The sequence below is a fragment of the Meriones unguiculatus genome, chromosome 2 (genome assembly GCF_030254825.1).
Source record: "Meriones unguiculatus strain TT.TT164.6M chromosome 2, Bangor_MerUng_6.1, whole genome shotgun sequence".
Classification (NCBI taxonomy): Eukaryota; Metazoa; Chordata; class Mammalia; order Rodentia; family Muridae; genus Meriones; species Meriones unguiculatus.
The window spans coordinates 20,288,348-20,308,887 of record NC_083350.1 but is presented as its reverse complement, the minus strand read 5'-3'; the positions used below and the strand labels follow the sequence as shown (position 1 = coordinate 20,308,887).

The following is a 20,540-nucleotide window of genomic DNA, read 5'->3' as shown; positions in this document are numbered from 1 at the left end:
CACAATGTACCACCTGAGCTTTGTGGTTCCAAGGATCTAAGCACCATGGGCTCCCCAGGGCCGCTAGCATCTGTATTAAATGGTTAACTCACATAACAACTTTTAATGCCTATGCTGAACGTGTCAAAATCCTTAATTCCTACCAAGTCCTATGATAGATATTAAGGTATTTTCAAACTTACTGCAACTTTTAAAATATATGAGGAACAATAAAAATGTATCTGGGTATTGAGGTATGCCAAGAACCTTCTAAAGAGCCTAGCTGTCTCATTTCTCTTCCTTTCTGAGGTTGATTTATCTTCACCCTCTGATATTTGGTTCTCTTTTGACACCACATTCATAAATACTGCAGCCTTAGAGTTCTTACTCTAATAAGCTATTCAGCACTATCCTCTTGGTTGTTACATAAGGAGAATCAGGTGCCCAGATACCCGCGGCCTTCTGAATGCTGTATCAGCTCTGTCGTGCAGGAACTGCCATGATCATTTACTGCAGAATCTGGCAGCCGAAGACATGGAGGCTAGGCCCGCTGTGGAGGTACCTCTCCAGAAACCACCATAATCCAGGGATGGATGGAAGTGTCGAGCATACAACAAAAAAAAAGGTAAACAAGGGCCTGTCCCAGCAAAGACAGAAGCAGATGAGTGATAATTATGCGAATGGGGTGTTTCATAAGAAGCATAAAATAGGGTGAGTAGTTGGGGAATCCTCAAGGTTAGACTCACAGCTTAGGCTGGGATGGTGGTAGAGGGCCACTGAATGGGGGTGGGGTTAATAATTCTAGAGCTATGTGGTGAGATAAATGTAGCTTCCTAAATATCTGGGTGGAAGGACCTGAAAATTCATAGATCTTGAAGAAAGGTCTTGATTGGTCTGAGGTTTGAATTTAGACTAGATGAAAGGAGGCTGTGCGTCCTTTTGAAGTACATTGAGGAAGGTTGGGAGTCCCTTATGCATGGTTATTAGCTGGGTAGAAGTAGCCAGATTTTACTCTAAGCTCTGTAAGAAAAACCAAGCCAACTTGCAGATGCTCAGGAAAACCAAAAGACCTCTGAGGGCAGAACGCCACTATGGGATGGACTGCAAGAAGGCAGGAGGGAAGCAAGAGATGGCCAGGTAATAGAAACACTTACCTTCAGGCCCGATGACTTGAGTGTCAAACCCCCATGCCACAAGGTGACAGGAGGCAACTGACTCTGTAAGTTGTCCTCTGACCTCCACACACAGAAAGAAAAAAGAGAGAGGAAAGAGAGAGAGCGGGAAGAAGCAGGGATCCAGAGTTAGACAGTAACAAGACCAGAGGCTGAAGGACTGAGGCTAGCAAACTGTCCTAAGACATTGGAGAATTGGCACTGGAATACAATATGAATCTTGAGGTCACAGGGTTTATTATTGATTTTGAGGGAAGAGAGCAGCAAAGACAATCCTGTCAGTGATGTGGTTCACTTGGTAAAGTATCTGCCTAACATGCATGAGCCTCTGGCTTCAAACCCCAGAACTGTGTACATTGGGTGTGGTTTTGTTCTACCATAATTTCAGAACTCTGAAGCTGGAAACAGGATGGCTAAGAGTTCAAGGTGAACTTCAAATACATTGTGAGTTCAGGACCATCTTGGACTACAAAAGACCCTGACTCAAAAAAATAAAAATAATAATTAAATTTCTAATGTTGGAGCCTGAACATTAGAAATATGATTAGTGGCAATTCCATCTGTACAATGGCGTGGGGGTGGTTTATTTTTTCACAGTGTAGAGCTGGTGTTACAGTTTGAGACTCTCTAGAAGAAACCCAACTGGAAGTGTCAGATGTCCAGCTACATAATGAGCTCAGGGGAAAGCCTTGGGCTAACGATCTAGAGTCCAAGCCTCTGTTAGCACTCACCAGATGGAGACTCCGTTAGGTGTGTTTTCCAGTGTTTCCCCTGCTGTTATTACTAATCTAGCTTATCTGATAGACATGGCACTTGGATTTGGCACCATAAATCTTCATTTCAATTTCCAGGGAAGATTTGGGCTACACTTGGTTATCTGAAAGAACTGTCTGTTTGTTTGTTTGTTTCAGAGATTATGCCAGAGAGATAACTGGGTGCTACAGAGAGACATTGAGAGGAATTATTTCAAGAAGCAGTAGTCAGTCTCCAAAATAATGTTATCATCATCTGCAGAACAGAAAGATCCTCTCATTAGCTAGGTTAAGTACTGAGAAATTTGAACAAGTAAAATATACTACACTTACAAGATCATGAACTATAATCCTGAAAACTTTTTCCAAGGAAAAAGTTTTGTATCAGCTTTCAGTGACTTTTACCAGGAAACATCACACCAAGTTCTAACAGTATTGACTTTTGTTTTATAAAAATGATTTGTTGTCCAAATTCTGCATAATTTCTGAGTTTTAATATTTTCACAAATATGGTATATATTCGTGATCAGCTTTCTTGAGAACATACTAAAACTATAAAAATACCTTACAAGCAAAATAATTTTTCTCCACCTAGAAATTCTTGTTTTGTTTTGTTTTTTTAAGAGCCATTTACAATCATCTGTAAACCATGACCCAGGGGCTTAATCTGGCCAGCCATGGGTTTTTTGTAAATAAAGTTTTATTGGACAGCAATCATGATCATTCATGTATGGATTGTCTGCGACTGTTTCCGTGATTTAATGTTATTACAGTGAAAACCCAATGGCAAAGTCCAGGCTTCACAAGAGCTATGGCACAGCTGGCAAGGCCCAAGTTATTTCCTATCTGACCCTCTGCAGCAAAAGTTTGCCAAGCCCAGATCTAAGGGAAGGTGTTCCGGGGACACTGCTGACTGTTAAACAAAGTCAATCAAGGTGAGGAAGTGGAAAATGGGTCAGCTCTGGTTTAGACGTGACAGCTTTCTCTTTGGCTTCATAAAGACGGGGGAAAACAGACTTTATATGCCATTTTCTTGTTCCTCTGCCCCAGGCAGTCAAGCTCCTGCTGAGCCGGGGTCACAAAGGACTAGGATAATGCTGCATCTTCCATGACAGAAAATTGGCAATTGAAAAAGGATGGCTAGGACAGGTCTACTTGAGCTGACCGGGGGGCCCTGAGACACTGGCCCCATCCCACCAGTTTCTGCCACCTTCTACTGACTTGGAATTAGCTCAGAAACTGTGGACTGGCCACATCCCTCAAGCTCTCTGCTCAAGTCATTTGAGGACAGTCAGCAGGTTTTTATTGATATTATGAAGAAAATCCATCAACAGCAGTAGCTCGAGAGAGAGACATGGAATGACTTTCCTATGAAATAGGGACATTGCTTTAAGACTCAACCACTTCCCATATTAAACAGAACGGTTACATCTAAGCTCAGCTTCTTCACAAATCTCCGTCGTCCGTAGTTGAGGATGCAAAAATCAAGCTGTCTTCAACTACTGTCCAGAAATTTCCGCAGAACTTGCGTGGTAACACCACTAGAAGAAGAGAGGATTTTTACGTGAGGACTCCACAGATTATCCAGCGAGAAATGGGCAAGGCTGTGTTGACTGTCTCACGGTTGGATGCGCCTGCTTCAGTTTGCCTCCGGGGGCGCCATAGCAGATGTCCAGTCTGTACAGACTTGGGCTCCTTCCATGCTCCCCCAGAGAATAGTTCAGCATTACAGACCACTTCCTTCACGCCACAAACGTCCGTGTTGGGGGAGTCCCAAGTATGGGTTGGTACATTTACCGTCTGTTCTCAAAATCTCTGTGCTGGTGAGTGGGAAAGGTGCTCCTCTGGGGAGTTCTGGTTCCTGTTTGTAGTAGGGATGGACCAGTGAGAGAGGCAGTGATGCAGCTGCCGCCAGACGAGGCTCAGGCTGCATGTTTTCCGCAATGACAGACCACCGCTGAGTACGTCCAGAAGAAGCTCAGGAGATGCGCAAGTCCATGCCTTCCCTGGAGTCTGTTCTGCGGAAAGACATGTACGAATGAATCCATTTGTGAATGAATCCCCGGTTGCCGCAGACCAGTAGTTAGAAGTCAAGATAGCTGAAGACGTCGGCTGTCGGAGCAGCAGCTTCATCTGTTAACTTAAACCAGTGGTACCCAAGAGCGGCTGGCTCCAGATGATTTTCCCGGTTGAAAGGCGAGAGCTCACAAAAAGGTAAGCGTGGCATCGTGATGGCCAATCTTGGTCGTCATATTGATTGCATCTGAGATCAAGTATGAGACACGCCTCTGGGAAAGCCCATAGGCTTTTACGCTGTTATGTAATGGATTACATAACAGTGAGGACCGCCTCGGAGTGGGCAGGGCCTTCCTGAGGTACCCCAGATATTCATGTGAGGGAAACCTTTGGCTGCCCTCTTTCCTCCTTGCTGGTAAGAACACCTGCTCCGTTGTTGCTGTTGCTGCTGCTGCAGCTCCTACCTTTCTTCCCCACATTGGGAACCAGCATCTTCAACCTTCCAATACGGATTAAAGACCAGTGGCCCTCCAGGAATCCTACAGGACTTTAGGGCCAGATTGGGACTGCCGAGGTAGTCAGTTTGGTGAGCTGAGTTCCATTCTTAGCCTCTCCAAGCATATAGACAGCCCCGGTCATTGTTGGGAGACGGCCATTGCTGGGCCATGTAATCTTAATAAAGGAAGAGAATCTAATAAGTATTCTTTTGCTCTAGAGAATCTTTTATGGGTATATAAGAGGTCACATAAATCAATTGAATTTTTTTAACTTCTAAGGGCCAGATAGTGTATAAAAATCAGGGGATTAAACAATATTAAAACAAGACAAAACAAAAGGTATCCAAAAAAAACAAACAAAACAAAACAAGAAAACAGAACAGCAAAAATTAAAACACTATTGCAAAGAAGAGGACATCAGTGACATAATAAAATGTGACAGGGTACCCTGTGCTGGGTCCTGGCACAGAAAAAGGACACAAGTGGGACAATTCCTGAAACATGAATGAAGTCTGACATTTTGGTAGTAATGATGTACCAGGGCTGACTTCCTAGCTTTAACACTACAAAATGTCAACGCTCTGCATTAGGTTTGCAAATTGGCTGTTTTTCTAATAAATCTAAAACGGTTACAAAATAAACTTTTTATTCCCCCCTCCCAAAAAAAGATTAACTTCAAATAAAAATTGAACTTAACAGAATTAATTTTTTTTTTACAATTATGTTTTCTTTGTTTACATAAGGGGGTACTTGTGAAGATTAGAGGACAATCTTTGGGAGTCAATTCTCCTTTCACTCTATAGGTCATGGGGTAAAACTCAAGTTGGGTGGCAAGTACCTTCTGAGCCATGTTGCTGAGCCCATTTTGTTTTTTACATTTTTTAGTGCAGAAAAGAATTGTGAGAAAGCCATCAAAGCAGTCAGATAGACAATCAACCAAACCTACAGACTGCAAAAGAGTAGCCAAATTGTATTCATGAAGCAGAAAAGGACAGAGGACAGTCAAAACAGAGAGACATTTGCAAAGGCTTCTAAGGCTGTGTAAGAAACTTGGCAATATTTAAACGGTCGTAGGAAGCAGAACGGCTAGAAGGGAGAGGCTGGACCAGGACTGAGGAGAAAGGGGAAGCACAACAGACTGTGCACTTCCATTTAGAGTGTGCCATGAGATAAGCTTTGTCCTGTGAGAACGCTACCCGCCCGTGAAAACAGGAGAGTCTCCACTACCCCGACATTTTCTCTCACCTCCACCACTCCCCACTCCTCCCTGCCACCCCAGGTGACTATGTTCTGATCTCTGTCACTGTCGTGGCGTTTTCTAGAATCTTAGGTAAGTGGAACCGCATTGTTACAAGATTAACTGTCTCTGGCTAAAACTCGACGGATTGATTGCAATTCACAATACTTCAGAGAACGACTCTACCTGAAGACAGGCTCTTCAGGTAGTAACATAAAAATGAGGTCCTCGGGGTGAGCTTGAAGCCGACTGCTGTCCTTCCAAGAATATCTGTACAGAAGGAAGGCTATATGAAAACTCTGGGAGAGGGCAATCTACAAGCGGAAAAAAAAGGACTCTAAAGAAATCAGTTCTGCCTAGCACTGAATAACAATGTTTCCATTGTTAAAAAAGTACTTTGTGTGGCCACCTTAGACTCATACAAATTGTTCACACTTGCAACCTCCCAAGACTCAGAGATTATTCCCACTTGTGGCCTCCCTAGACTCATACTGATTGTTCACACTTGTCTATTTTTTTTCACTCCATAGATCTATACATCTGTATTATTTTTGTTCATTAACATTGTTTTTATATATCTATATTCACTTAGTGTTTCGTCTCAAACTTCTCTACCAATCAATCATGTGACCCTATCACAATTTTTAATCATTTGATTCTTGATGAGTGGTAAAATTATTGCCATTCTCTCGTTATAATGAATGAACTCTCATGAATATTGTGCATGAGGCTTTTCCTAGACAAAGGCTTTCCTTCCTCCTGGGCAAGGCCCACACACAGAGTAGCTTAGCAATATGGTCAGGATAATTTTAACTGTTTAAGAAACTGACAATTCGCCCTGCTGTTTGCATGTTTCACACACCCCTGCTAAGCACAAGACCTCCATTTCTTCTCCCTCTTGCTGTGGTGACTCTTTTGTTTTTGTTTGGTTGTTGTTGTTTTGTTTGCTTGCTTGTGTGTTTTAAAGACAGGGTCTCACTACATAGCTCCATCTCTCCTAGAACTCACTGTGTAGATCAAGCTGGTGAACTCACAGAGATCTGCCTGCCTCTGCTTCCTGAGTGCTGGAGCCATCTCCATGATTGCGAGGTGACATCACAGAGACTTTAAAATATGTGTTCCATGATGACTGATGATTGAGCATCTTTAACGGGGTTATTTGCCGTCTGTGCCCTTCCAGTGGTGCTATCTGTTTCAGTAATTTGTAAAGGATTTTGGCAATGTAGAATATGCCAAAGCATTAGGGTCATACTCTGTTTGCAGTGGGAGGACGTGTTAGCTATTTGAGCAGTGGAGTAATGCAGTGAGTCTTGTGATCTGGATGTGAGGGGAAATTTGCAGGCTAGTCCAGTGTGTAGGGGAAGGCTGACCAGAGAGGGACTTAGAGACGCAACCGGGACAGCCAGATGAGACTGAGAGAATAATGGGGTCCAGAGATGCTTGCTGGTGGAACCAGGACTGGTTGATCAGCTCACCAGTTGGTGAGAATGAAAGAAACAGAAGGGTTAGGTAAATAATTTGATAGGGGTGGGTTACTACCAGGGAATTTGGGAAAGAGAACAATCACATTGTCAGTACTGACTCCAAGACTGTAACTGAATCAAAATAGGAAGTTGGGAAGAGTCTAAAGCAGACTTGTTTCCTGGCAAAATGCAGAGACCAGAAATCATTTGTTTTTTTCTTAGTAACGGTTGAATGCCTGTTCTCTTCTGACCGCTTGCTGATGTCAGGAACCACAGCCTCCATACCTTACAGGCTAAGCTACAGAATCCTCCTGGGATGCTCAGGCAAGCTCCACACCTCTTCCGAATATGGTACTTCTATTGAAATGACTGATGATAACGGAAGTGGGTTGTCCTAAGGCAGAGGCCAGGCACTGCTTCTCCGCTCACGATCTCTGGCAAACAGCCCAGCCATGGGCAGGTACTAAACAAAAGTGAATCAATCAAAGGGATAGGCAGAGAGTGGGGGCCTGAGATGAAATGAGATAGTTCTCTCTACATTGTGTTGTGTAGCCAGTAGAGATAAAATGATGTGTGTGTGTGTGTGTGTGTGTGTGTGTGTGTGTGTTCATGTGTATAGGGTACATGGCTGAACTATGTGTGTGAAAGTCTTTGGTGTCATTCTTTGGCTGGTGCTGCCTATCGTAGGCTGAGCTAGCTAGTCAGTGATTGCCAAGGATCTGCCTGCCTCTGCCTCCCCGACCCTGGAATTACAGGGCCAGTTGTTTCTAGGTGGATTGCTGGCCACTCAGGCCTTGGCGTTTGCCCATGACCGCCACTTGGGATTGATTCTTTTTGAGGAAATGTGTGAAGTTGAGGCCATAATGAACTGCTTACCTTTCCCCCAAGTGGGCCCTCTGTGTTTTCTCTACTGGTGGCTCACCTATACTTGCCCTTTTCTGTCAACGGTTCCTGTGCCTTAGCCAACCGTGGGGAGCAGTAGAGGTGGGGTTACCTCCCAGCACCACTGAAGTTCAGCCTCAGGTCCCCCCCACCCACCCTCGCCCCACCTCCCATCCCCTGTGCTTCAGGCCTCGGCAGCAAGGAGACGCTGTGGGGCCTGGCTTGCCGCCTCGGGCTTTCTGTTTCCTGGGGCTGGCTGGCGTTAGTCCCCAGCACCATCCTGTTCTTTGGGAGGTGATCTTTTGCTGGCGTGCTCCCCAGTGTCTGTTGTTATGTTTGAGACTGACTTTTGTTCCAGACTAGTGGGCTGGGGAGACAAGACTGCACTAAGTAACAACATGAACAGAATGCTCGCAACATTTTCCAATCTCTTTCTCTCCCCACCCCCCCTTTCTCGCGCAGCATCCAAAAACCTCCCTCTGCTTGTTCCGAGTGCCTCTGCTCCCATCCATCTATGAAAGCTTACAGTTCGGTCTGCTTTTGGAATCATTCGCAGGGAAGTGGAAAGGAAATGGCCACGGGCTAAAAGCTAGCCCCTCTTCCACCTTCCCACGTGTGACTTCTGCCTTGCGGTTTAAAAAAAAAAAAAAAAAAAAAGGACAAGCCGTGTGTTTTCTGTTGCGCCCATCCACACCCCTTTCTTCCCTCCGCAACAAATCATACATGGAAGTTTGCTCACTGACCTGGGAGGGTCTTTCCAGGTCTGAACACTCACTGTTTTTCTGACATCAGACGTCAAAACTCAGGCCACCAAACATCATGACTGAGGCGGTTATGGCTTCCAGTAATTACAAACCCCCAATTAAGCAAGAGTTAGGGCTCTGTTTGCTGCTCTGATTTCTTCCTTTTCTCTCTCTCTCTCTCTTTTTTAAATCCTCCAATGTATGTCCTCCAACTGCTCCTTTTAAACCAAAAATTATTATGCTTTAGTTGCAAGCCAAGGAAATTTTTATTTTGGAAAGTTTGAGTCCAGTTTTCTGACTAACTCACAAAGGAAAAGGTCATGAAAATGCAATATTTATAACTTTTTTAGTTATTTTTTTTAAAGTTTCTCGGGTTTTGGAATTTTGTTCACGCAAAACTCACTTTTGGGCCAGTGACCTGACTCAGTAAGGTAAGGTTTCTTGAACATCTGGATTCTATTCCCGGGGTCCACAGGATAGGATGGGAGAACCGATTTCTGCGAATTGTCTTCTGCCTTTGACACATTTTCAAGGCCATGCATGTATGTACATGTACATTCTCTCATACAAACATGCGTACATAAATAAATAAACAAATGTAGGAGGTGCTTTATTTAAAAACATAAACCCAAATTTATTAAGGCTCTAGGAGTCCCATGACAAAATAGGCTATGAGCTGCACTTGAACAACAGTGTCAGTGTGTACATAAAGCCTGGTTTTCATAGTGTGTAATTCTGTGTAATTCGTAGTACTAACTGGTCATCTGTACCCAAGATCGGCTGAGCATACAGATCTCATGACCAATGAGCAACTGCAAAGTAATGTATGTTTCTCTGATCATAGGTATCTGTCCTAGAAACCTATGACTTCCTCAGCTTCTCACAAAACCAAAGCTCATGATTCACTTCACTGCTTCCTTGGCAAATTAAAAATCATATTTAAAGTTGACGCATGTTGTTAGAGCATCCATGGCTGCGAGCTTCTCTATTCCAAGCCACCAACTGATGGAAATGAGCAGAATATACAAATTATGAACCGAAAGCTCACCACAGTCGTCTAGCTGTATTTGTAATTCCACATTCCCTGAGGTTGTAGGAAGTAATTAAATGCTTTCACTTAAAAGGCCACCTGAGGGCTGGGTCCAGAAGTAAATTGTAAATAGAGCCAGCAAGTGACATTATCAGATTGTTTAATTCTATCCGAAAGGATTTTAAAATGGGACTTGTTGAAGGTAACACAGAACAAGAAAATCCTACTGAGAAGAGACGTGTAAACTCTCTCTATTCGGGCCAAGGCGGTAGTATAGCCTGTGTGTTTTTATTAACGTTTGAGTAACTTGAGAGGCATCTCAGGCACCTAAGGGACTTGCCCAGCCACAAGCTTTACTCAGCCAGAAAACGGTTCCCTCCTGGCTCCCAGGAGCGCATTTTGAACTCTGGGTAGAAAGCAGTAAGCCTTCGTTCCTGCTCAGCTTGCCACCTTAGGAAGCACAGACCTCTGGGCTCTCTTTTCAACAGAACTGAAAATCAGAACCTTTCTGAGATTTTCCTCTCATTTTCAAATGTTGGTAGTCAGTTGGGAATATTTTTAAATACATTATTTTAATAATGCATTTAAATACAATATTTTTAAATACAGAGCAAAGCACAAGTGTATACCAGATATAACTCAAGGGTCAATAATCTACAGCATCTGAATTATAAATTTACCGTGGTTAAAAGTAGCTGATGTCTCCATTGCATCAGGCATTATTTTAGATGTGTTTTATGAAAATTCTTTTTTGTGTGTTGCCAACTAAAAGCAAATCTTCTGCTCTGTTGTTCTCTCAAATATAATGCTGAAGTTTTACTGTGTGGATTTTTCTCCCTTGCTCTAACCAGTTTGGTAGAATGTTTCTTACTGTTTTATAGCGTAGCCTTCCATTTCAAAAAAATACAAAAGAAAAAAAGGGGTGAGGAGGTTGCCTTATTCTTCCTAGAGTTAAGCAGAATTGGGAAAGGTCACCTATTCACCTTCCGAGCAACAATTAATAATAACAATGATACCAATAGAACCAAAAAGGGAGAAAAGAATTAAAATTATTGGTTTTTCCCCTTCATGTTTGTTTTTTTTTTTTCATGGAAATAAAAGTGAATATTTTGTAACGTGGTTAAACTCATTTTAAAAACTACAGAAAGAATGTTGTTGTTGGTTCAACACCAGGCTCTTTGGTGAAGTGATAAGATTTTCTAAAAGCAAAGCTCTTCACCAGGTGTATGACACCATTTCACATAGCCATTTGGGTTTAAATGAAATGAAACTGGGAAAAGAATGCATTTTGCATTCGTAATTCAGTTAAATAGCTGCAACACATGAATTGGTCTGCTGTTAGCTCCCCATATGTTCCTTTAGTCATTTTAACATGTTCCCCACAATCACTAAAAATGATCAGTTTCCTATGAGGTTTAACCTGTTCTTTTCTTAAATATAATAATTGAGCCTTCACTGCTCTTGTCGTAGTAAGTAGAAACAATGCCGAGAATGAGTCATCAGGGGCTTGTCACCATCAGATAATCTGCAGCGGACACCTGAAAGACCTATCACTCTGTCACACTAGTACTCACAACCTTAGATACCACGTTTGTCCTCGTTTGGGGAAAGGAAAGACAACTTTATTTTCCTGGATTGTCCTGGACAGTCCAGAAATGACATGGCAACTTACATCGTCACAGCAAGGGGAAAATGAGGATGTATTATTGATAAGAGGAATCACTATTTTTTTTCTTTAAAAAAATTCAATTAGCTGTAGCTTTATTTGAAAACCTCGGCTATTAATGTTGTAGAAAAATGTGTTCAAATTATTACCTGAATATTATAATTTTTCAATAGTTAGGTTCGCATATCATTTAGCACACCATAAATGTCACCATCTGTCTTCTCAGAACCTATGATGCGAACTACAAAACCCACCATCAGCAAGTGTACATTACATTGCTAATATCTGGGCTCCATGCTTCAGGGATGGATCCAACTGGAAGACAGTTTTTCACCCTCCAGATTGCCAATCCCTGGGTTCGACTCCTTGGAGTTAGATTTAAACATTTTCTTCCTTATGTCCTCCACCCAGTGAAAATACTAATTCTTGGCCCATAGCATTTGATGGGTTTTTCTTTTATCTTTTCTTTTTTCTTTGATATTCCTACCAAACTAGTTCATAATCTTCGTTTCCATTGAGTATGGACTCCATAGGCATTCTGGGTACATTTGCCTGAAACCTCATTCCAACCTTGACACATGACCAAGTGTGTGGGAATGGGGAGGAGGGGATAGAGTCGCACTCCAGGAATCTCCAGGGTCAGGATGAAGACAGTGGTCCACAGAACCTCTGAAGCATTCTCCAGTGCTTCAGTCTTAACGCCTGGGATAGAACTTTTACTACTTCTGCCACTTTTTAAACCTGATCTTGCCCTTTATGAGATCAACACATCAGACTCCTTGCTGGGGGAGAATGGTGAGTATTTCCACCTGAAGTCACCAGATAAAGGCCATAGAATGTAGAGAGCACTAAGATGGAATTGTGCTGGAAAGGGTAGACTCAGAGAGCAGCCACAATGAAATAGAGAGGCCTGGCAGTAGAGAGATAATGAGGAAATTGACCAGCTATGAACAGGGATGGGATGGCAGAGAGTCATTGGGCTTATAAAATCAACCAGAGCCAATAAAAATCCGTATGACTAGAAATGATTGTAGAGTCCTGTTACAGGTCACTCAGCTACCAGTTGCTCACCTATCTGCCTACCATGAAATCCGGCACAGGGAAAGAGCCATTACCCAAAGACGAGATGAGCTGAGGTACTCAGCACCACATTCCATCAGCAGACAGGGACTCATGAAGTTCCCCTAGAAAACTCCTGTGACATTTTAAAGAGGTGTCGAGGGTGGGACAGAAATAATATTAATGAAGCATGACGCCATTGGAAAACTTACAATGTCAAGTCCCATTCAGTGCACACCTCGTACATCAGTTCATTTTCCAGTAACCTTTGAGGGGTTTTATCTGATATCGCTGCCATGGCTGATGGAAATTAGGATCACCATGGAAACAAATTTCTAGCGATGTCTGTGAGGGATTGCCTTGATTGAGCTAATTGAAATGTGGAGACTCACCATGAATGTAGGCAGCACCATTCCATGGACATGGGTCCCCAGGCTGAATAAAACAGAGAAAGATAAACATAGCATCCCTCACTTCAGCTGCCTGACTGCAGGTGTGACGTGAGCAGCTTCCCCCTGCTCCTGCTACAGTGACTTCTGCCAGTGCCCTTTCTTAAATTGCTTCTGTTTGGTGATTTGTTGAAGCAATGAGACAAGGAACTAGTACAATTATTGTTCTCATTTTCTCCACCTAGAAGGTGAGATACAGAAAGAGTAAACGATTGTTCCAAACACACAGTTACTAAGTGGTTGTGCAGGGATTCAAAAGAGGTGGTTGGGTTCCAAAGGTCTCAGTCGTAGCCATTCAGTTATGGTACCTTCTGTTTAGAAACAAGAAATGTTAGTTCCATAAAAACTGACAAAATAGCCCAAGCAAAGAATCAGAAATAAAATAAATACTAGTGACCAAGAGTAAAATAGCTAGCCCCTGTTCTCATAGATGAAACCACAATCATGAAAGGAACGTGAAGAGAGATAACAATAGTGACAGTCCTGACATTGAACAGTTGGTGTTTCTAAGCTTTGATCTAGATGGCGTACTTACTCATTTAACTCATTTGCTCTTCGTTATGGCCTTGTAAGACAGAAGACTGCTCTCCACTGCATCTTTATTGAAAACATGGCTTCCTGTGTTCTTTAATATGGTGGCCAGGAACTGCAGATGCCTGAGTACGTGAAGTGTAGCTAATGCTATTGAGAAAAAATTGTCACCTTCCCCCACCCCTTTAATTTCAACCTTAGTGGTTGAATTAATTAGATAGCTATATACGGCTGCTGGCCTCCAAATGGCAGGTGCAGTGGTGAACGGTTTTTCCAGGTTAGGCACCAGCAGATGAAAGGGCAGAGCAGCCGGGTACCCTGTAAGGTCACAGAGCTTTTCAGTAGTGAAGCCGGGGTTCCAACTGAGACAGCCTGGCTCTGGAGCACACTTTCATGCTAATGCTCTCCTGAAAGAGCATGAGCAGGCCCTGCAGAACACAGCACTGCCTACAGTACTGTTTCAATTACAGAACTGAACATTTAGGTTCTTTTTTTCTCCCAACAGTTGGGGGCTTATGAGGAAAACTAGATCTATTACTAACAAAACAAAGACACTACATTTTCTCTTTAGAGTTTCTGAACTGCACAGTCTATTCCCCGGCAATGTGGTGAGTTTCCAATTGTGTAGTTAAGGCGGTCTCGTTTGGCTCCGTGTCTTTTGTGCACACTGAACTCAGAGGGCAGCAAAATCACTATGGCCCTACAAAGTCTGAAGCAAAAGTACAGAGCAGGGGGCAGCCAGCACTGTCTGAACGTTGCCAAGCCATCTCACAGATGCACAGACCCTGGAGTCAAGCTGCAGGAAAGAAAGTGGGAATCGCTGCTAGCAGTGAGGAGCCCTCAAGGCCCAGTGTGATGCAAATCTGAGTAGTCCAATTGGGAATTACTTACTAACCCAGGGCATAGCCCTCAAAACGAAGACCTCAGCCATTAAACCGAAGGCTGTTTAAGCCCACCAACACGTTCCATGACGATAAGCAAGTGTCTGCCTCTCTGAGGTTCAAAGTCATCTGTGAATTAATGATAATACGTCTGTCCTCTCATTCTGCAGTCAGCGAGGCTTGTGTGTAAAGACAGAGGGAAGGTTATTAGAATAGAAGGAGGTTTGTCCTGACTTTAAGCACTCTTGGCAATAGAATCTTAGAAGCTTGACAAGAACTGAATTTGCCCGAGTTTTTTCTGTTCTACTATTTGAGCCCCCTCTGGGTTCAGGAGAGTAGAGCAGGGAGTCCATTTTTCTGGATCTCATCTTGGAAAACATGTTTTGGTGGGAATCAAATCAGGGACATTCAAGGGTTTGGGGAAACAATTTCACATGAAATGTTCAAAGTAAAGCTCTCTTTCTTTTTCTGTTTTCTCTCCTTTTATCTTTTTTTTAAAACTTGTTTTCTTTTTTAACTAAAAGATCATATTAAATTAGTAAGAACATGAAGGAGAATAATAAAGACAGGTTGAAACCGAAGGACTTTTTAACCTGCAAGTTGACTGAGTATAGAACTAAAGACAGTTAACAATTTGTTATAAGGAAGAAAAACATGGGGAAAATTTTGTGCCAAGGGGGAGAATTTTGCAATTCAAAATGTGTGTGTGTGCGGGTGTTTGTGACATTTGTAAAATTTCACAAAATGTTTCTGTTTTGCCAGGCAGTGTTCACAAAGCCAAACCTTGGAGCTCCACACAGCACCTAGGCCAAAAGCAATCAACAGCCTGAGCCCACACAACAGCACATTAAAAAACATGCCAGCTTCCCTCACATCACGCAAAAAAACCAACACCGCAATTCTGAATTGTGTAACTCCCCGAGGACAGAACGAGACCAAAATAAAAGGAGGGAATCATTTAAAGGACAAGTTGTTGCTGACAATTACACAAGGGGGTGACAGCTTCAACTTCCTTTAATGCAGAATATAAGTGAACGGGATGTCTGAACATCTATCTGTGCAGCCAGCAGACACCCTAGGGGAATCAAGATGCAATAACATTTGTCTCCTGGGAATGCTGACATGAATCCCATGCATCCATGTACTGAGAATTGTCTTAGAACACTGGTCAGCACACACTTTCTATGAAGAGCCAGGTAATAAACTGTTTCAGCTTTGTAACCCTGGTAGTATTGAGTAGACAGACCTGGCTACCCCAGTCGCTGGCCAGTGGACTTCCTGGTTCAGAACTTTTTAGCCACAGCTATCTTGGAAGGCCCCTGGATCCAGCGGACGCAAGAACCACATACCTAAATGGGAACCATGTTATCTACACTGTTGGAAAAACATTGTATTGATTCCAGAGTTGAACTCAGGCTTTGTGAGCAAGCTGCTGCCACTATTGAATTCTGCTGATGTATCTGAACAAGAGTTGCCATACCAATAAAACTTTATTTACAAAAACAAATAGTCTTAGTTTATGAACCTCTGTGCTAAGAAGTCTCAGAAGCGGAAGTCTTACAAGGCTTAGAGGGTATGCTTAGAGACATTATACGATAAATTGAACTTTAGTGATATTTAGAGGAAAATAAAATTGTTATGAAATCTGCATAACTCAAACATAAATTTATTTATGTGTAATATTTTAATGCTAGAACCACAGTCTGAAGTGAAAATGATTGTAAAATCTTCACTATCCAGGTGAAAGGCTTCTTCTGGGAGAGTTACCCTAAGGAAATCCAGTCTGTCATTCTCTCTCTCTCTCTCTCTCCCTCTCTCTCTCTCTCTCTCTCTGTCTTTCTCTGCCTTTGACTCTCTGTCTGTCTGTCTGTCTCTCTCTCTCAAGGTTTTTATATTTGCTGCAGGGCAATGATGGTGCATGCCTTTGATCCCAGTACTTGAGAGGAGAGGCAGGCAGATCTCTGAGTTCAAGGCCAGCCTGGTCTCTAGAGTAAGTTCCAGAACAGTCATTTGTAATTATTTGCATGTCTCTGTGCTCATGTGCAGATGCTGATCTCAGCCAGAAGGAGTCAGATCTCCTGTGTCTGGACTTTGGGGAGGTCATCAGCCATGCAACTTGGATGTTTCAGCCAAACTCTGCTAACTGCTGAGCCCTCTCTCTCCACCCTCAGTCATTCTTTTTCTTTCCAGACTTTCACTTGTAGATCAGGAGTCCTGTCTTAGTTCTTGTAGCTTGGTGTTGTGCCTGAAGTATGGTACTTTTACAGCTGAATAATTGGCTACGAACCCATTTCATTCTTTTCCCCTGAACAGTGATCAGAAGTGAGTGGAGAAATGGCATCAGAGTGTAAAGGTGAACGATCTAGGTTTTTTCATTTTAATTCCCAATAACTCAATGAAGTCATTTGGGTTCATTCAAGACATTCAGGGACTTAGGAAAATGTGCCACCCACAAAGTCTTTCTGAAATCTTATTCAAGAGTGTATGCCAAAAAAGCGAAAAATGGATCCAAGGGGAGGAGAGGCAGAGTTGAGAAATAACAACTTAATACACAGTATGATTGAATCAAAATGATTTTAGCAGTGGTGCTTTTAACTTCCGCGCAATAATTACCAAATAATTTTTTAGAAAAAAAGATCCAATGTAAAAACACTAATCACCAGGTTAAAATAAAACTTCTGTCTATTCACAGGGGGGTTACTGAACAGGAAAAGAAGGCGTGAAAAACCACAGTCTCAGTGCTCAAGAAGAGGAGAGAAAAATGACTCCTGGGACAGTGGTTCTCAACCTGTGGTCGTGTCCTCTTCGGGAGGTACCCTTTCACAGGAGTAGTATATCAGATATCTTGCCTATCAGCTCTTTAAATTATGACTCGTAACAGTAGAAAATTTATAGTTATGAAGTAGCAATAAAAGTAACGTTAAGTTTGGTGGGCACAGGGGGTTAATCACAACCTGAGGAACTATATCAAAGTTCACACAGCATTAGGAATGCTGAGAACCACTGACCTAGAAATAGATGTTTTTTTTGTTGTTGTTGTTGTTTTTTTTTTTTTTTTTTTTTAAGAAGCACGTTTAAATGCATTATTGAAAAAAAAAGAAAGAAAGCCTAAGCACTGGGTAAATAATGGTAGTCCACATACCCTTCAAACCAGTAAACAGAAAAATAACAAAGAAAATGTGATCACTCCAGGAAAGGGTAAAAGCTCATTTGCATAAAAATAGGAAAGCAAACAGGCATGCCAGAATGAGACCAAATGTTTCCATTTTCCTAGTGAAGGCAAAGGATAGATTTCCCAATTTAAAGACAGAGACTTTGAGATTATGTTTTCCTTTAAGCAAATTTCAGGTGTATCTGTCTCCATGACATGCATCCAGAACTAAATGGTTCTGAAAGATCAGCTCTGAAGAGGAGCCCCAGATACCCTGGGCAACTGCTAACGACAGGGCCCGGAGTGGTGGTGACAGCAGCCAGAACAAGATGCAAAGCGGACAAAACAGCCCAGTGGGCTATCACTGGAGTCTTCAATAAGATCTGTCTCCAGCAGAAAATAACCATTGATGAGGCTAATACAAATGTAAAACTTCTTAATACCTGTCTCAGAAATCCATGGAGAAGTGACGTCCTCCAAATGAGGACTTGACTAAAGCAGTTCGAAAACTTGAACTGGGAAGTCTATGGGAAGCTTTGTAACAACTAAAGCAAAATTAACCTCCTTTCAACTACTCATGACTCATGTATAAAAATGATGAAATACCAAAGTGCTAAAAACAGTCTCAAAAGATTTTTAATAAGAAAAGTCACCCAAACTGTATTCTACGACGGAATGTGGTCAAATTAAACACTAACAATACAAAGTACCTTAACAGAGTATATCAAAGAGATAAATGACACACCTAAATTGATCTTCAATTAAAAGAAAATAACTGACATTACAGACTGGGCAGAAGGCAATGGGACTGAAAACTTCTCATGTCAACATTTGCAGGGCAGGTGAAACAGCTCAGTGAATAAAGACACTTGCAGCCAAACCTGATGATCTGAGTTCAGTCCTCAAGACTCACATGATGGAGAGAGAGAACACTCTCAGATTGCCAGTCTCTGAAATTAATCTATGTTTTGTTGCTCAAATTTTTCACTGGCAAGCTTACTTGGAGGGGCAAATAGTAATAATAGTCGATATACTTTGCAAAAATAAATAAATGCTAAATATAGGGTGAAAAATTGCTACAAGCTATGGTGACCAAAACAAGGTAGGGTCAGTGAAGTCAGATGTATAAAGTATGGAACAAAGCTCCCCTGTAGCTTGGTGAGATGGGCAGCCAGGTAATAGTTATATAAATGAGAAGTCTTTCAACCCACAACAGTGTCGTAAACCGCATGCAAAAGAATAAAGCTGAATATTTGCTTTAACTGTATGCAAAACAGATCAAAGATCTAAACATGGGCACTCAAATGATACAATTATTAAAAGAAAACAAAAATCTTCATGATATTGAACTTGGTGATGGCTTCATGGTTATAACACTAAATCCAGAAACAACAAAAAGCATATAGGTTAGATGTCATTAATTTTTTTAAAGTGCGCGCTAAAGTACACAGAGTAAAAGTCGAGAACTCTTTTTGTTAGCAACCAAATGTGCCTCCAAATAGTGACCGGTACCTGATGGAAGCGAAACTGTCCTGGCTGTAAATCATTGGGTTCAACCATCAAGATGAGTAATCTTAACCCCCCCCCAAAAAAAAGATGATCTGCACACATACACTTTAACCCTCTACTTCATCTAGTAACTGTTCAGGACCTCAAACTACACAAGTACGAATTACTTTGGTGACATCCTTTCATCTTACCTTCAGAAATGGTTCACTTTCTTTTCCCCTTGTTCTGACGAAACTCAAAGAAAAAGGACTCAAGGGGAAAGCGTTTACTTGCTGTGGCTCACAGTTTCAGGGTAGGGGCTATCATGTGAGGGATGTCACAGCAGCAGAAGAACTACTTGGCCATGTAGCGTCCACAACCAGGGAGAAGAAAGGGATGAAACTGGCTAGTGTCCAAAGGGCTTGGATAGCCACAGCTGTCCATTGCTGCCACTTGAAGAGCTCACAGTCTGTCTTGGGAAGGCTCCACTCCATGCCTGCAGCTCTTCTTGACAGATGTCCCGTGGTCCTAACATCTCTAATACCCTGGAATCTCCACTACAAATTTGGGTTCAGCTTCATGCAATAGCTTCTTGGGCCTTCTTTTAGGGAACTCTGATCCCGCCTCAGAAGCTCACCATGACTCCATCAGTGATGGCTGTATTACTCTCTGTGTTTGTTTTGGGGGTTTGTTGGTGGTGGTGGTTGGTTGGTTAGTTTTGATTTTTTTCAAGACAGGGTTTCTCTATGTAGCCTTGACTGTCCTAGTCTCACTTTGTAGACCAGGCTGGCTTCAAACTCACAGAAATTCTCCTGCTTCTGCTCCCCAGGTTCTAGGATTACAGGCAAGGCCATGTGGGCTCTCTGTGTGTTTCTTGTTGTGGATGTGCTAACAGCAACTAGAAGCCCCTGACACCCTGACTTCCCCGTAACACTGAGCTGGACCTTTGAACTGTGAGCCACCAGAAACTTTCTCTCCTGAGTTGCCTTGTCAGAGCATTTTATCACAGCAACAGCAAAAAGAAACAAGGACAAGAAATGAACACAGCTCTTTTCATTACAACCCGGAAAAGAGTTCACAGTGTATTGGATGCCACTGATCCACTCTAAGGTATAAGGAGGATCTGCTGCTAGTTGCATGAACTGAATCCCTACCTCAGCCTTGGAATCTGTGGGGATGGTAGAAAAGAAAATCCTGTGTGGTTAAGAATAAAAACATGGTTAGATTTCTAAATCCCCGGATTTACTCTGTATAATATACATACAAACTTTATTGAGTGCTGCTTTGCCCAAGGTCAGACCTTCAGGATTCCAGGAAGGAAAAGAAGTGGGGGGAGGGTAGAGACCTTACTATTGTGGCTTATAATATATAACAAACAACACACAAAAGAGAGGCAGCTAACACTACAAAAGACCCTCTTGAGCACCAACATTGAAAGTAAAAAGAAACTCATAAAGCATAAGGTTTTCTGTTTTATTTTCAGGAAAATGCCTGGAGTGGAAGAATGCAATCGGATTATTTGATACTAAAAGCTGCTGGTTTTG

General features: G+C 42.3%; 1 long non-coding RNA gene across 3 annotated transcripts; it reads left to right on the top strand.

Moving 5' to 3' along the window:
• Positions 1-439: 439 nt before the first annotated feature.
• On the top strand, positions 440-20,157 carry LOC132652280 (uncharacterized). Of its 3 annotated transcripts, none has more exons than XR_009589757.1 (3): positions 440-604; positions 2,677-4,117; positions 19,826-20,157. It is a non-coding gene; the product is annotated as an uncharacterized LOC132652280 (long non-coding RNA). The 3 variants fall into 3 exon arrangements; XR_009589758.1 differs by having other exon boundaries at positions 2,063-4,117; XR_009589759.1 differs by lacking the exon at positions 19,826-20,157 and adding an exon at positions 15,120-15,839 and having other exon boundaries at positions 2,063-4,117.
• The last annotated feature ends 383 nt before the right edge of the window (positions 20,158-20,540 follow it).